The sequence below is a fragment of the Sinocyclocheilus rhinocerous genome, unplaced genomic scaffold (assembly GCF_001515625.1).
Source record: "Sinocyclocheilus rhinocerous isolate Xijiao unplaced genomic scaffold, SAMN03320098_v1.1 scaffold4820, whole genome shotgun sequence".
NCBI classification, from domain to species: Eukaryota; Metazoa; Chordata; class Actinopteri; order Cypriniformes; family Cyprinidae; genus Sinocyclocheilus; species Sinocyclocheilus rhinocerous.
In genome coordinates, this window is record NW_015639763.1 from 116,432 (window position 1) to 133,899 (window position 17,468).

General features: G+C 37.9%; 1 protein-coding gene across 1 annotated transcript in view; it reads left to right on the forward strand.

Moving 5' to 3' along the window:
* The window catches only part of thsd7ba (thrombospondin, type I, domain containing 7Ba), a 203,199-nt gene that overhangs the window by 100,914 nt on the left and 84,817 nt on the right, over positions 1-17,468 (forward strand). The gene's annotated exons all lie outside the window — the stretch shown is intronic.

The following is a 17,468-nucleotide window of genomic DNA, read 5'->3' on the forward strand; positions in this document are numbered from 1 at the left end:
CAACAGTAATAGTGCTGTTTTAGACAGCACCGCTAATAAATTGTCATATCAGAAGGATTCTAATATCCACCCGTAGCAAAAAGATTGCATTATTTTTACAGAAGTTAGTAATGTGAAAATGTTTAGCTAGTGTCTGTTTATTCCATTAGAACTCTGGATGATTTGCATACCTATAAATCATTCTATTATTGAGAGTGATCTAATAAAGAAAAGGCTTTTAAGAGCAGCCATACACATTGGTTCATGTCATGTCAGTGTCACACTGTTTCATCAGTGCATTACACTAGCTGATACGTGGTTATAGAGCTGTCTGAACGTGTTTCTCTCAGCAGCATGCTTTGGAGATCAGTTAGTCTGACCCATTTTAACCAAGCTTTGTAATTTATGAGAGATGCCATGAAGATGAGGAATCCAGTAACGTGAACTTGATGAAGCCTTAGCGAGACCTTAATAGCCCATCTTTACAACCTGTGAAACTAATTGCAGTCTTTTTGCGTGTTTTATTATTGTGTCATAATAGATTATGGGTGGATATATGAAGGAGGCTGGGAAGAATCCAGTTAAGTTAACTAATTAATGTTCCTGAGGAGAATTGACACACAGGTCTGAAAGGTGCGGGTGTTTGAAACTGGTGTAATTAGAACCAGATATTTTTCTCATAATACTTAAAAACACATCAGATGAGTGATGTTAAGTTAACACCAGTGTCAAATACTCTATTTGATTTTCTCCGCACCTCAGTTGATAAGCTAATTGATGCAATTTGACACAATCAGGTGTTTTGGGGAAAGAGAAAGAGTGTCTTATTTTTTCATTTGTGAATTCATTATTTCAGACTCGATGACTGTAGAGGGCCTCTGTGTTATTATACAAATTTGGTTTGACCTCATTTTCAGAAGAGCAGCTTTCTCATTTGAATACAATGCTGCTATGTGAAATTTAATTACCCAGTATTTATAGGTAAAACAAATTTGTGTAGCAAAGGAGCGAGTAATCATAGCTAATGGCATCTTGATTTTGATAATTACGTTGATGAGAAGTCTGGTTAAATTAAGCGTGAAGTGTCTCCTTCACTCTATTGTTTAACCTTTCAGCCCAAACCTAAGAAAGAGACTGACAGAGTAATAAAGGATTTTTGGGCACGTGTTATTTTCAGTGTAGCTTTCTTGACTTCCTTTTTCCAGAGTTAATTGGGCTCTGGAGGACTAGGCATTTCTTCTGTTTCTGCTTTATTTCCCAAGAATGAGCATATTGATGCATGGATATTGGGGTCTGTTCCCCTCTGACCATGAGAAGGGGCATTTTTCTCTATGCTGATGTTCAGGCAGCTCCAGTTTACTGGCCAGTTAAAGCTCATTGCATAGTGATCTATATCCCTCTCTTCTGTATTCAAGGGCAGGATGGAACTCTTTTTACAGTCTGGCAGCACTCTTAAGAGACACCTGTCATGCAGTGCACAGCCTGATTGAAATCCAGCTACAGCCTTGAATGCCTTAGCACATCTCTAGAGTATGAACACTCTGGACTACTGGACTTTTAACTATGTGCATAAAGTCTGGTCAACACTGCAGATCATTTTGCCCAAGATCTGCCTGTTACACAGACAGGCACCATCTGATTGACATGTCAAGTTCCCAACATTGGTTTGCTTTATTTATGTGATGTTTAGTGGTGTTTATAGATACTTCTTTTTGAAAAACTGAGAGCAAAATAGAATATGCAGCTGCTCATGGATAGCTTATTTTTTTTTGTATATTTTGGTTTGTTTGTTTTAGGCATAGGCATCATTTCATAGTTTAGTTACATATATGTAGATCCTTTTGAGGGGGTTAATTAAACCGTTAAATCAGTGTTTATTCTTTGTTCTGTTTTAGCTTGTGCAGCTCAAGGAGGTCAATCTGTGATGTTGGAAATCAGTCATATTTTTGATTGGAAATATAGTCATATTATAGTTTTCAAAAAAGCATTTTAATGCATTATTTATATCTTACAATGTTATTTTTACATTTTCAATATGTTTAATTATTGTTATGAACATTTTTTTGTATTCTTGGTATCACTGACAAAATAAAAAAAGCCTTCACTAAAACTTTTTTGGAAATAATTTCATTGATTAGATTAACACGGACTTGCTGCAAAGTGTCTTAAACAAAATTACGCAATATTTTTTTATTCAAAGACAGAATTCAAGCTTTTTTTGTGCAGCATGTATAGCTTGGAGAATTGTAAACAACTTTGTTTCTAATAGAACAAATAAAAACCTATTCACACTGAATAGTAGTGGACTGCTATATCTAGTATTTTGGCATTTTTGAATTATTAGTAAGTTTTTCCGTTTGTATGATAAGTGTCAGAAGCAGGACTTTTAAATCATTGGTTTACTAATCTTTGTTTAACAGTTCTGCAGAATAATCTATATATAATTTGAAATATAATAAAAGAAAGAAAACGTGTGTGTGTGTGTGTGTGTGTGTGTGTATAGACATATATGTATATAGACATATAGATTTGATGTATAGATATATAGATTTTGAGCAGTGTATGTGCAAGCCTGTATAGAAAATTGTGTTCACCAACATGGGGTTTTCAATTTGACGAATGAACAGCTTGAATTGTCCAGGATGTCGATCTCTTAGATGCACAGCAGCACGGAATGACTCCAGGGAACAAAATAAAGAAGACCGCACTTTTATAATGGCTACTGCGAAGCTTTCTATCAAAGTCAAAGAATCTCCTGTTTCAGTGGAATTAAATAATGTTTCTGATCCTGGTGCTGCAGTAACCTCCCTGTGTGAACTTCTCCATATGTCCAGACCCTTAGCTCTCCAGCGGCTAACCCACGCTGTGGGCAGTCTAATAAGGGCTCTTGTCAGTGAGGATCTCTGAATATCAGCTCCAGGTGTATCTGCTTGCCAGTTTCTCTTAAGTGTTCAACTCCGTCGGGCAAATGAGGAGTGGCAGTTTCCATCTCTGGACTCTGTAGCAATTCCGCATTTCCTTAAAGGAATTCAAATAGACTAGCGAACTCCTCCGAGAAACAGAATTTGTTCATTATTTTCACAGCACTTCAGGTTCAGTGTGCAGCCCCCATGTTCATTTACTCTGATGACAGAAGCTCTATTACACCAGGATGCGAAGTGAAAAAAGTCATAAATAAAGCAATTCCTCTGGCAGCTGGGAATGTTTTACTGCATCCTAATATAAATGCTTTTATTTCTTTTTCACTTTTCTTAACATTTTCATACCTCCAAGCTTCACAGTGCTTTGTCACTTAGTGGCAGTGTGGTGTGATGCTACATCTTAAGTTCTGCAGCATTACAGCTCATGTGTCAGTCAACACCCTTCAGCTGAGGCCTATCTCTAAAGCAACATATTGAGGAAGTCAGTCATTTAACTTTGTGTCAGCAGCACGTTACTAAAATTCATTGAATCCTGTAGTCACGGCTCATTTGAATACAATGCTGCTATGTGAAATTTAATTACCCAGTATTTATAGGTAAAACAAATTTGTGTAGCAAAGGAGCGAGTAATCATAGCTAATGGCATCTTGATTTTGATAATTACGTTGATGAGAAGTCTGGTTAAATTAAGCGTGAAGTGTCTCCTTCACTCTATTGTTTAACCTTTCAGCCCAAACCTAAGAAAGAGACTGACAGAGTAATAAAGGATTTTTGGGCACGTGTTATTTTCAGTGTAGCTTTCTTGACTTCCTTTTTCCAGAGTTAATTGGGCTCTGGAGGACTAGGCATTTCTTCTGTTTCTGCTTTATTTCCCAAGAATGAGCATATTGATGCATGGATATTGGGGTCTGTTCCCCTCTGACCATGAGAAGGGGCATTTTTCTCTATGCTGATGTTCAGGCAGCTCCAGTTTACTGGCCAGTTAAAGCTCATTGCATAGTGATCTATATCCCTCTCTTCTGTATTCAAGGGCAGGATGGAACTCTTTTTACAGTCTGGCAGCACTCTTAAGAGACACCTGTCATGCAGTGCACAGCCTGATTGAAATCCAGCTACAGCCTTGAATGCCTTAGCACATCTCTAGAGTATGAACACTCTGGACTACTGGACTTTTAACTATGTGCATAAAGTCTGGTCAACACTGCAGATCATTTTGCCCAAGATCTGCCTGTTACACAGACAGGCACCATCTGATTGACATGTCAAGTTCCCAACATTGGTTTGCTTTATTTATGTGATGTTTAGTGGTGTTTATAGATACTTCTTTTTGAAAAACTGAGAGCAAAATAGAATATGCAGCTGCTCATGGATAGCTTATTTTTTTTTGTATATTTTGGTTTGTTTGTTTTAGGCATAGGCATCATTTCATAGTTTAGTTACATATATGTAGATCCTTTTGAGGGGGTTAATTAAACCGTTAAATCAGTGTTTATTCTTTGTTCTGTTTTAGCTTGTGCAGCTCAAGGAGGTCAATCTGTGATGTTGGAAATCAGTCATATTTTTGATTGGAAATATAGTCATATTATAGTTTTCAAAAAAGCATTTTAATGCATTATTTATATCTTACAATGTTATTTTTACATTTTCAATATGTTTAATTATTGTTATGAACATTTTTTTGTATTCTTGGTATCACTGACAAAATAAAAAAAGCCTTCACTAAAACTTTTTTGGAAATAATTTCATTGATTAGATTAACACGGACTTGCTGCAAAGTGTCTTAAACAAAATTACGCAATATTTTTTTATTCAAAGACAGAATTCAAGCTTTTTTTGTGCAGCATGTATAGCTTGGAGAATTGTAAACAACTTTGTTTCTAATAGAACAAATAAAAACCTATTCACACTGAATAGTAGTGGACTGCTATATCTAGTATTTTGGCATTTTTGAATTATTAGTAAGTTTTTCCGTTTGTATGATAAGTGTCAGAAGCAGGACTTTTAAATCATTGGTTTACTAATCTTTGTTTAACAGTTCTGCAGAATAATCTATATATAATTTGAAATATAATAAAAGAAAGAAAACGTGTGTGTGTGTGTGTGTGTGTGTGTGTATAGACATATATGTATATAGACATATAGATTTGATGTATAGATATATAGATTTTGAGCAGTGTATGTGCAAGCCTGTATAGAAAATTGTGTTCACCAACATGGGGTTTTCAATTTGACGAATGAACAGCTTGAATTGTCCAGGATGTCGATCTCTTAGATGCACAGCAGCACGGAATGACTCCAGGGAACAAAATAAAGAAGACCGCACTTTTATAATGGCTACTGCGAAGCTTTCTATCAAAGTCAAAGAATCTCCTGTTTCAGTGGAATTAAATAATGTTTCTGATCCTGGTGCTGCAGTAACCTCCCTGTGTGAACTTCTCCATATGTCCAGACCCTTAGCTCTCCAGCGGCTAACCCACGCTGTGGGCAGTCTAATAAGGGCTCTTGTCAGTGAGGATCTCTGAATATCAGCTCCAGGTGTATCTGCTTGCCAGTTTCTCTTAAGTGTTCAACTCCGTCGGGCAAATGAGGAGTGGCAGTTTCCATCTCTGGACTCTGTAGCAATTCCGCATTTCCTTAAAGGAATTCAAATAGACTAGCGAACTCCTCCGAGAAACAGAATTTGTTCATTATTTTCACAGCACTTCAGGTTCAGTGTGCAGCCCCCATTTTCATTTACTCTGATGACAGAAGCTCTATTACACCAGGATGCGAAGTGAAAAAAGTCATAAATAAAGCAATTCCTCTGGCAGCTGCGAATGTTTTACCGCATCCTATTAGAACTGCTTTTATTTATTTTTCACTTTCCTTAACATTTTCATACCTTGAGCTTCGCAGTGCTGACAGCACGATGGGGTCTGTGTCACTTAGTGGCAGTGTGGTGTGATGCCACATCTGAAGTTCTGCAGCATTAGAGCTTGTGTGTCAGTCAACGCGCTTCAGCCGAGGCCTATCTCTAAAGTGACATATTGAAGAAGTCAGTCTTTTAACTTTGTGCCAGCAGCACGTTACTCAAATTCATTGAATCCTGTAGTCGCGGTTGTAATTTTATGCTGGTTTATGACCTCAGCGTTGTAGTTCTCCAGCACTGCCAGAAATTCACAGACCACATGAGAGTGTCAATATAATATCAGGACCAAGGTCACCTTCTTTCTATGTTTTTTTTCTCCTTTCCCCCCTTAAATTTACAGCAGGCTAAAATCGTTGTGGCCTGTAGCTAATCAACGGCAGAATCTCAGTGTAATTATAGCTAACGCCAAACCCGACACAGCTTTAATCGATTCATATAGGGCTAGATCACCGACTGGTAGATAGATGTGAGAAAATCAATTACAAAATACATTTGAAATGCACAACAAGTTGCTATTATCTCACATTTTTGTATTTATGTTGCTTTCTAGCCGAGGTCTTAGTATTAATGAAATCTTTCATCTTTTCACCTGTTTGCTGATATCTTGACTGTGCAGAGCAATGCCCATCCAAGGTTACATTTTAAATGTACATAAGTTATTACTAGTGCTGTCAAAGTTCATATATTAATGCATGCAGTTTATCAAATGTTTAATTTATTTTTATATATATTTTACATTGTATAATGTTTACACTATAACTGAATGGTGAGTTTAATTTATAAATGGTTAGTTAAATTATTAGTTAATCTAATAAAATCAAACAAAGACGTGCCATTTAACAAAATTCGCATGCTTTGTATGGTGAAAAAAAAAGTCAAAAAGTGAAATATCACCTATCAAGTGTGAAGAAAGTTATTTTATTATTGAATTATCATAGATTTGCATTTCTGTATTGGGTTTTAATGCTGTATGAAAAATGTAATTTGTTTGTTGTGCAAATTAGACAAGGAAACGTCTCGGTTACGTATGGTAACCCTCGTTCCCTGAAGGAGGGAACGGAGACGTCACGTCGGATGACCGACGAAATTGGGATCTCGCTTAGAGAGACCAATCTACTTCGAGTGTAAACTAAATGAGCCAATGCACATTGGCATGCGATTATTGCATCCAGCTGCCGGGCGGGGCGGCTGCTCTGCGACCGGCTCCATGGCGCAGCTTTGCTGGAGGCCGCAGGAGCTCTGCTCTTGTTTTGGCGGTGGCAGGGGGGCCGCCCTCGGCGACGGCAGCAGCTGCACGCCGGGGCAGGATGTACCTGATGGCCTCAGTCTGCTTTGGTCAGCGGAGAACTGCTGGGCAAGTTCTCCACCGTGTTGCCGAAAAGGCCGGCCTGGGACACGGGGGCGTTCAGGAATCGTGTCTTGTCCGTCTCGCGCATGTCAGCCAGTCACAGCCAGAAATGGCGCTCCTGGACCACCATATTGGACATCGCACGACCCAGAGACCGCGCCGTAACCTTCGTCGCTCGTAGTGCGAGGTCCGCCGCGGTGCGGAGTTCTCTGCGAACTTCCGGGTCGTGACCACCCTCGTGCAAGTCCCTCAGTGCCTTGGCCTGGTGCACTTGCAATCACGCCGTAGCGTGTAAGGCGGAGGCAGCTTCTCCACAGGTCGTATAAGCATCGCTGGCCAGTCGAGTACCTACAGACCCGGGAGGGGAGGCACGGTTCTCCCTGCCGGTTGTAGGCAGTATTAGGACACAACTGCATCGCAACCGACAGCTCCACCGGGGGGACCCTTGTAACCCCCTAGCTGCCCCACCATCGAGGGTGGTGAGGGAGGAGGAACCAGCAGATCGGCTTCCGGCAGTAAAAAGGTGCCGTCCAAGACCTGTTGAGCTCCTCATGCACCTCCGGGAACAAAGGCACCGAGGCGGGGCGCTGAGAACCAATCGTGCAACCTTGAGGGCTCGGGACACGGTGAAAGTCTTCACTCGAGCCCTACCCCTACGGCGGCCCGGGAAAGCATAGCCATTATTTCTAGATCCGATTCAGGCATTCGCATGCCAATGTGCATTGGCTCGTTTAGTTTACACTCGAAGTAGATTGGTCTCTCTAAGCGAGATCCCAATTTCGTCGGTCATCCGACGTGAAGTCGAGAGTGACCGACTGAAAGGGAACAGGTTTTCCTTGTCAGGTTTTATCCAGTGTTATTGTTATACCCTACTGTTCAGAAATTTAGGATTGGTAAGACTTTTGAAAAACCCCTTATGCTCACCAGGGCTGCCTTTATTTGATCAAAAATGCTGTAAACAGTAATGTTGTAAAATGTTACTACGATTTAAAATAAGTGCTTTCTATTTAAATATAATATGTCATTTATTCCTGTGATGGCAAAGCTGAATTTTCAGCAGTCATTACTCCAGTCTTTAGTGTCACATGATTCCTCCATGCTGATTTTCTGCCAAAAAAAAAAACCCATTTCTTATTATCAATGTTGAAAACAGTTGTGCTGCTTAATGAAGTGTGGAATCATGATACATTTTTCCAGGATTCTTTAATGAATGAAAGTAAAAAAATAAATTAAAAAAAAAACATTTATTTGAAATTGAAATCTTGTTTTAACACTATAAATGCCTTAACTGTCTCTTTTGATTAATTGAATTCATCCTTGCTATAAAAATAATGTTACTGACCCCAAATCTAATATTTAAATTGTAATTTAAATATTGATATATAAGAATTACATATTTCAATTGACAACACACATACTACAGCACAAATGCACCATAATACTGTGGTGTTTTATAGTACTTGGAGCCCCTGGGATTAGTTTTTATTCTCTATCTGGCCCATCACACATGCTTTAGTCATTTCTGCCGTTCAGATGTTAATAACATTTGCCAGGTAGCCACGTGGGGTGACAGGATGATGTGCTGACCAATGAGAACTGTAATCTATGCAGCAGATTAGAGGTTTGCCGCTGTGTGGTCTGTCCCAATACGGCCATTTATCTCCTCTGAGCGTGGTGTAATCAGGGGTGTGTTTGATGGATCTCACAACATCTTGCCCTTCTCTACTCAGAGCCGGAGAAAAACATGTGGCACTTCATGGATGAGCACTGAACTTTGTGCTTCTTTCAGAGAAGACCAGTTTAGACATATGCTAGTTTTGTGCTGGTCTCAAACTGCTGAAGCTGTTTGTCATACATAGCCTTTCTGGTAAAACTGGTTAACTAAGGCCCCATTTGGACAGAATTAGTTTTACATGGGAAGGTGGTGTACTATTTATTAGAGCGTTTCTCTGATTTTAATCTTTGTCTGTAATATTTCAGGACTTTTTACAGATTGCACTTTTCTGTGTTGGTAAAGATTATAGCTTCTTATACCTTCTGTAAAACAATAAAAAAAAAGTAACCAAAAATAATAGCAGTTGTAATGACATGCTAATAAAAGCCTTTAAATCTGCTCTCAGCAGTCCATGTCCAGCATTTGTATTAAAGTGTATTAAGTAGACAATTGTCAGTGAAAAGACACGTTCACGACTTTTTCTGAGAGATAACGCTTGCTGTTCCGAATGGACTTAAGGATGCAAAGCATACAGGTTTTTTGTCCTGAGTTTTTATTGAAAAGATGGTAGACTGTACAACCTTGACACTTGCAAGAGGAAAAAAAGTTAAATTAATTTCATATTGTTCTTTAATGCACAGGACATTTGTTACCCATGTAGAGAAAGAAGAAAGGATTCTGATTTCTTTTGGTTTGAAAAATGAGAAAAGTAGCCTACGTAAGTATGTAATTTATTGATTACGTGATCTGCGAGCAGAATGATGGTGAAAGTTCAAGTATTACTCCAGTCTTTAGTGTCACATGATTCCTCCATGCTGATTTTCTGCCAAAAAAAAAAACCCATTTCTTATTATCAATGTTGAAAACAGTTGTGCTGCTTAATGAAGTGTGGAATCATGATACATTTTTCCAGGATTCTTTAATGAATGAAAGTAAAAAAATAAATTAAAAAAAAAACATTTATTTGAAATTGAAATCTTGTTTTAACACTATAAATGCCTTAACTGTCTCTTTTGATTAATTGAATTCATCCTTGCTATAAAAATAATGTTACTGACCCCAAATCTAATATTTAAATTGTAATTTAAATATTGATATATAAGAATTACATATTTCAATTGACAACACACATACTACAGCACAAATGCACCATAATACTGTGGTGTTTTATAGTACTTGGAGCCCCTGGGATTAGTTTTTATTCTCTATCTGGCCCATCACACATGCTTTAGTCATTTCTGCCGTTCAGATGTTAATAACATTTGCCAGGTAGCCACGTGGGGTGACAGGATGATGTGCTGACCAATGAGAACTGTAATCTATGCAGCAGATTAGAGGTTTGCCGCTGTGTGGTCTGTCCCAATACGGCCATTTATCTCCTCTGAGCGTGGTGTAATCAGGGGTGTGTTTGATGGATCTCACAACATCTTGCCCTTCTCTACTCAGAGCCGGAGAAAAACATGTGGCACTTCATGGATGAGCACTGAACTTTGTGCTTCTTTCAGAGAAGACCAGTTTAGACATATGCTAGTTTTGTGCTGGTCTCAAACTGCTGAAGCTGTTTGTCATACATAGCCTTTCTGGTAAAACTGGTTAACTAAGGCCCCATTTGGACAGAATTAGTTTTACATGGGAAGGTGGTGTACTATTTATTAGAGCGTTTCTCTGATTTTAATCTTTGTCTGTAATATTTCAGGACTTTTTACAGATTGCACTTTTCTGTGTTGGTAAAGATTATAGCTTCTTATACCTTCTGTAAAACAATAAAAAAAAAGTAACCAAAAATAATAGCAGTTGTAATGACATGCTAATAAAAGCCTTTAAATCTGCTCTCAGCAGTCCATGTCCAGCATTTGTATTAAAGTGTATTAAGTAGACAATTGTCAGTGAAAAGACACGTTCACGACTTTTTCTGAGAGATAACGCTTGCTGTTCCGAATGGACTTAAGGATGCAAAGCATACAGGTTTTTTGTCCTGAGTTTTTATTGAAAAGATGGTAGACTGTACAACCTTGACACTTGCAAGAGGAAAAAAAGTTAAATTAATTTCATATTGTTCTTTAATGCACAGGACATTTGTTACCCATGTAGAGAAAGAAGAAAGGATTCTGATTTCTTTTGGTTTGAAAAATGAGAAAAGTAGCCTACGTAAGTATGTAATTTATTGATTACGTGATCTGCGAGCAGAATGATGGTGAAAGTTCAAGTGTTAAGGTTTATGTGTGTGTGCGTGTTTGTTCAGACTGTGCTATGCCTCAGTTTTTAGAACACATTTTCCAGAACAGTAAAAGCAACAAAGACTAAAGACTAGGGCTGCACGATAAATCGCATGCGATATTTAATGCGCATCTTGTCAGTAAAGCCGCTTCTGTAATCTAAAGTCATACATTATGTTGTTTTTTGCTTGAAATTCAAGACCGTTCCTCCAACTAATCATAGACACTTTTTTTTTTTTGAAGGAAATTAATACTAAATTCTATTAAGCAAGGATGCATTCAAAATATAAAAGTTGACAGTTCAGACATTTATAATGTTTATAATGTTTTTTGTTTCAAATAAATGCAGAAAAAAATGATATAAATTATATAAATGATACAATCGTGAGTTATAAACTGGAAATTCTGACTTTTTTCTCAGAATTGCATGATATAAACTCGCAATTGCGAGTTATAAAGTCCAGTTCTGAGAGAAAAAAGGACTGATATTTTCTCAGATAACTCACATTTCTGACTTTTTTCTCAGAATCACGAGTTTATATCTTACAATTCTGATAAAAAAGTAAGAATTGTGAGATAAAAAGTCGCAATTACCTTTTTTTTTCTTTTTTATTCAGTGGCGGAAATGGACTTTCATAGAAAAAGAATCAAAGAAAAAAAAATGCATGATGTTTTCCACAGATATATTAAGCAGCACAAATGTTTTTGATAAGAAATTTATGAAACATTGATGATAAGAAATGTTTCTTGAGCAGCAAATCAGCATATTAGAATGATTTCTGAAGGATCATGTGACACTGAAGACTGATGTAATGATGCTGTACCAAAAAGGTACACATTTTCAAAAGGTACACATTGGTACCTTATTTACCCCTAAAGGGTGCATATAAGTAACTTAAAGATCAAAATTAGCACCTAAAGTTAGTACCTTAATGTAGCATTAATACCGTAATGGTACATATCTGTACCTTTCAAAAAGGTGCCGCCCTAGTGACAGTGCCCCGGTGTTAAATGCATTTTCCCATAATTACATGTGTGTGGCTGCAATATACAAATGCTCCTGGGTGCCATCCTGGGCGATTTTTACAGGCATGGCTTAGCTGTGTGAAAACATTACAAACGTCCAGAGTAAATTGCTTTACAGACATTTCCTAAAACAAATCCCATTCAAATAGGGTTTAAGGAAGTCTTGCAAGTTAAAACACTTGATTGGGGACACCGTCATCCAAACCACAACACATTTCAGCGACCAGCTACAGTACGCTTTTCCTTTCAGCAGGAAACACATTAGTTAAAATAACTAGTTCTTTTTGACCCTTGCAGCATCAGTAAGAGTCATCTGCATCTCAACATGTGCCCATGGGCAAGCCACCACTGATGGCTCTTTTAGTGGAGAAGACGGTGCACACAGTTTTACTTTGTACAGCTTCTTGGCTGTCACTTAGTAAATGATGTGTCAGGCCAGTGTTCGCGGCTCTAAATTATGAGTGTTGCGAGTTAGCTGACATGATTGAGTGCATCGATGCAATTTCACCACGGGTGACCAAAAAACACTGTATCACACTGATGGTTTCTGTGCTCTGACCTTAATTCCATCTCAAAATGGAACGTTCAAGCTTTCAAATAAAAGTTCAACTTAAAATTTCAACTCTGAAAGGGCAATCCACAGCGTATGATAACACTGGGGCAGTCTAGAGGAGCAAGTCAGAAGGGAAACACAATGGCACTTGGACTCGCATGCCATTGTGATGTTATTATATTTTTGAGAGCATGTTTCCAGCGATAAACACCCATATATTAATAATTCAGGAAGGACCTGGAGCTGAGATCCATTTACAGTTTCCCCACACATGGCAGGTGCTTTCTGCTTTTCAGGCATTCCTTACTCAGCCTGCTCTAATGCAGGGTAGATGCACACCCCACATTTTTCCACTTAACTTTTTATGATACGAGTATGACTGGCAGCTGTGTTTGGGTGGTTGAGCAGAGAAAATTACGGCTGCTCTCTGCTAAATCCGTCTGTACAGAAGAGTGCCTGTTTTATGACTAGTTATTCAGTTTCCTTCATTGTTATGTTAGATGATAATGAGGTTTAGAGCTTCAACTCTATAGTTAATGGCCACCACTTATAGTTTAGTGCATCTGTATGAAGAATGTATGCGGCAAATCAACGAATGAACCATTGTGTTTTTCAGTACAAATATCTAAATATCCATTAATAAGTTTACAGAGAAGCAACATTTTAAATCATAAGCAACATTTTAAATCAATTAAAAGTGAATAAACCTAAATATATTTATGGTAACACTTTAGTTTAGGGACCAGTTCTCACTTTTAACTAGTTGCTTCTTAGCATGAATATTACTAGCATATTGGCTGTTTATTAGTACTTATAAAACATATTATGCATGACCTGCATGAATATGCATATTTCTAATATAAGAAAAATGTAATTTAGTTTTAAGGATATTTATGTAGTTTTCTAGAAAACATTAAGAAAATTACGAAATCGTGAAGCGATTGATTAACAGAAGGCTTTTTTACATGCTTAGAGCCGTTGCTTATCATTATATTTCCTAATTTGGTTTGGTTTTTTAATACGGTTTGATCAAGAAGCGGTTTTGGCAGTTTTATGGGTATGGCATGAGCCCCCAGTGAAGCATGTGTGGGACACAGATGGGTTTTCATCAGTGTCTTTATTATGTTAGAACGAGGCCGACAGCCGCCCAACTGTTCCAATGTTGTTTCACGTCATGGACCTCAGACAGTCTTTAGGCAGTACAAGAGCTGCTCCCGCACTAATATAGAGTTTTGTCAAGTCTTACATTTCTTTCAGGAAATTTATGTTGCTGTCTCCAAGCGTTTGAAGAAGCCTTTAAGAAATGAACCTTCACCACGGAGCATTGTACTTAAAATAGTTGAACGACTTAACCTTACCTTAAAGGAGTCTTAAGGCAGAATTATGATTGGAAAGATTATAAGTGTCTTTAAATCCATATGAGGCGACAAGCCTGGATAACTCCAGATGGAGTTTGTGCTGCTATTTGAAATGGATCAGAGGAGAGGGTTGGAACTCGTGGGCTATCGGTTTTCTCTCTGACTGTGTGATCAGTCAAAGTGCCAGTTATCAGTGTGTCTGATCAATGCAGGTGACACTAATCTGGTAAATGACCTTCTGCCTGCATGTCAGGGTTGTCAATATCTGGACTGAGGTGAACTAATTCTGATCAATTCTCAAAATCATCTCTTACTGACAGGTGGAGTCTTAGTTCTGGCTTTAAACCCTAAAGCTCTTAATAGTTAAAGAAACGACAGATAGAGAAGGTTTCACTTTTTCCATATATAAAGTGCATTTACTACTTCTATCATTATTAGAAATCAAATATAGATGTTTTGAGAAGATAGACTTAAGAGTTTATTGTACCACCAATTTAACATACTGTTACTGTCAGAATTCGTTTCTTTTAAAGCAGTTAAAAACAAACTGTTGCTCATTTAATCTTAATAGGAGTTTTAAAAGCAGTAAAATATGGCACATTTACTTTCAATGGTCAGTGAGAGAGTGTACAACATTATAACATAGACCTCAGAGAAAAGATATAAGGGCCTTTCGCACCGCGGGAACCTTTTCATAGTACCAGAACTAATTGTAGAACTACCCACTTTTTGGCGTTTTCGCACCGCCGGAACTGGGTGCGATTTTAGTACCGGACTGCCTTTTTCGAGAACCAAATTAGCTCCTACTCCAGAGCAGGGTCTAACCAGCACAACTGGAACTAATCGTGACGTAAGTAGACATTGATTGGCCAAACGCGTACGAAAACGCCCTCACCCGCCATGATTTAAAACGCCGTGTAAACATACTGTAAACTAATGTATGACATGACATTTTTACATTTGACAGATTTTATTAAAATAACAAACATTAACAGAAATACAGAAAGTAGTCGAGTTTTTGTGCTTCAGTTACATACATATATATATATATATATATATATATACATACACAGACAGTGGAGATCAAAATTACAGAACAATTTATAAACACTTTATTTTTTTCTAAACTAGTGTTAATTGCTCAATATTTGAAGGAATATTAGCTGTGGGTATATCACTGTTCTACTAGTATGTTTTACACCTTTATTTACTGTATGTATGCAGCAATAACATAGAACAACCATTTTTGGTTCCCCAGAGAACCTTTCAGTGAAAATTACTTAAAAGAACTTAGTCTGAAGAACATTTTAACAATCTAAAGAACCTTTTCCATTATAAAATACATTTTGTGAAATGAAAAGGTTGGAACCATATAAAAGGAACCTTTATTTTTAAGAGTGCTGTTCTGGTGTGATCTCTTCCATAGTTCTGTAACTGTAGTGTCAAGTTGTTGTCCTTTGTTGTCAAGGATTTTCCAGAGATTTTCAATTGTGTGTAGATCAGGACTCTCAGCTGGCCATTTCAATTTTCTCCGCTTCAAGGAACTGCTTTACCCGTTTTGCAATGTGATAGTGGGCATTGTCTTGCATGAAAATTTTGGGCTGATTTGGAGATGCTCACAGGGAAGGAACCGCATGTTGCTGAAGGAGATTCTGATAAACATTTGCATTCACTCTACCGTGTAGCTGTATAGAGGCACATTTCCTGCTGCAGAAATCATCTCTCAAACATGACCTTCCTCCAGCATTCACTCTTTGCATTCCCCATCAGGCCCAAATAAATTAAACTCGCTCTCATCACCAAAGTGAAATTTGGACCAGTTCTTCTCTATGCACACAACATGCTCCCAAGCAAAGGTTAGCCTAGGCTTTTGTTTCTTTCTGCTGATGAGAGGCCTGGTCAATGCAGAGTGAGCTTTCAGTCTGACTTCTCTGAAACAGAAAGACACTGAGTGCCGAGACAGATCCTTACCCTATTCAGCACTGAACTGGCGAGCAATTGGAAAGTTATCCTAACAGAAATGCTGCCAGTTAAATAAGGTTTGTCAGATAATTAAGGAAATCAGCACCAGGTGTCAGATTAACACCAATAACTGGGAGGTATCTAAAATTTAATACTTTTTTTTTTTAAATGTCTTATTTAATATTTTATACTGTGCAGAATATATTTAATTTATGAAATATGCTTAAAAACTGGGCTTCTACTCCTACTAGGATAACTTCAGAATCAAATAGGACAAAGCACTGACCCTGAAATTTAGGAAACTGTAGGTTGTTCTGAAATTCTGTAATGACCCCTGGTGGCACAGCATAGATAATAAACCCAAATGAGTGTAAACCAAATCAGATTACACTTCAAATACATTTTTCCCAAAGGTGGTTTCTCTCAGTTCTTATCACGCTGATATATGCTCAAGTGTTCATTTTTCTAATAAGTTTGGTTTTAGTTAGTGATTTGATGCCATAAAAATGGGGTGTGGTGTCATAATTAGGGCTGTCGTGATAACCGCAATATCGCAATACTGCGCTATTGACGAGCAAACTGCAGAGGAATGCAAAAACCGCAACAACCACGATTTTTGCGTGTTTTCTTTTTTCATAGGGTTATGCCCTTCTCGTTTTACACTTCGTGCATGTGTACTGAATATTAAATAAGTTATTAATGATAACATAATGTGTACCATTCTGATTTGTGCTGGGACTCCGTAGATTTGCACTTAACAAGTCTAAACAGACAGCGAATGCGAGAGAGATCAACTGAGCATGTGTGATTACTTGCGAGTCATATATATTTGTGAAAATAGGTTGTCATGTCCAAGGAAAGCCAAATCTCAGTCAAAGTCAAAGTCAAGTCTTGGGGACACCGTCAACTCAAAGTCTTAGCATCGACACATTGCCGGTCAGCTGAGCCTTCTACCGTGGCGCTCAAAGTTAAAATGATTTCAACAGCGTGTTTCATTACGTCTTTCTTTGAATGAATCAGCATGTAGTTGAATGACAGCCTGTCTAGAATGCGCAGGTGGAAATATCAATAGAAAGTCTCTTGTCCAGTCAGATTCGAGGATCAGAACGAACTGTTATACATATAGGCTAACAATAGCCTAACGATCTTATTGTCAGGGCTATGTTCTATTATGTGGATCGTTATTTTATCATTCTCTTCTGTTTACTTCACTTCCTGTTTCAAAGCTATTTGGTTTCGGTTTCATTGGTTTCTGAATATGACCTCGTTATATCGTAACACATACACACAGAGATTATATATATATATATATTAGGGGTGCAACGGTTCTCGGTAAAAAATCGAACCGTACCGTTCTCCACACACGGTTCGGCATACACTAGGACCGCGGTTCAACTTAAATCTGACAATGCATCTGTAATATGGTTTGTTAGAGTTCGGCTAATGCATGTTTCTGTTGATGGATACAAATTCTGGCTTCCCA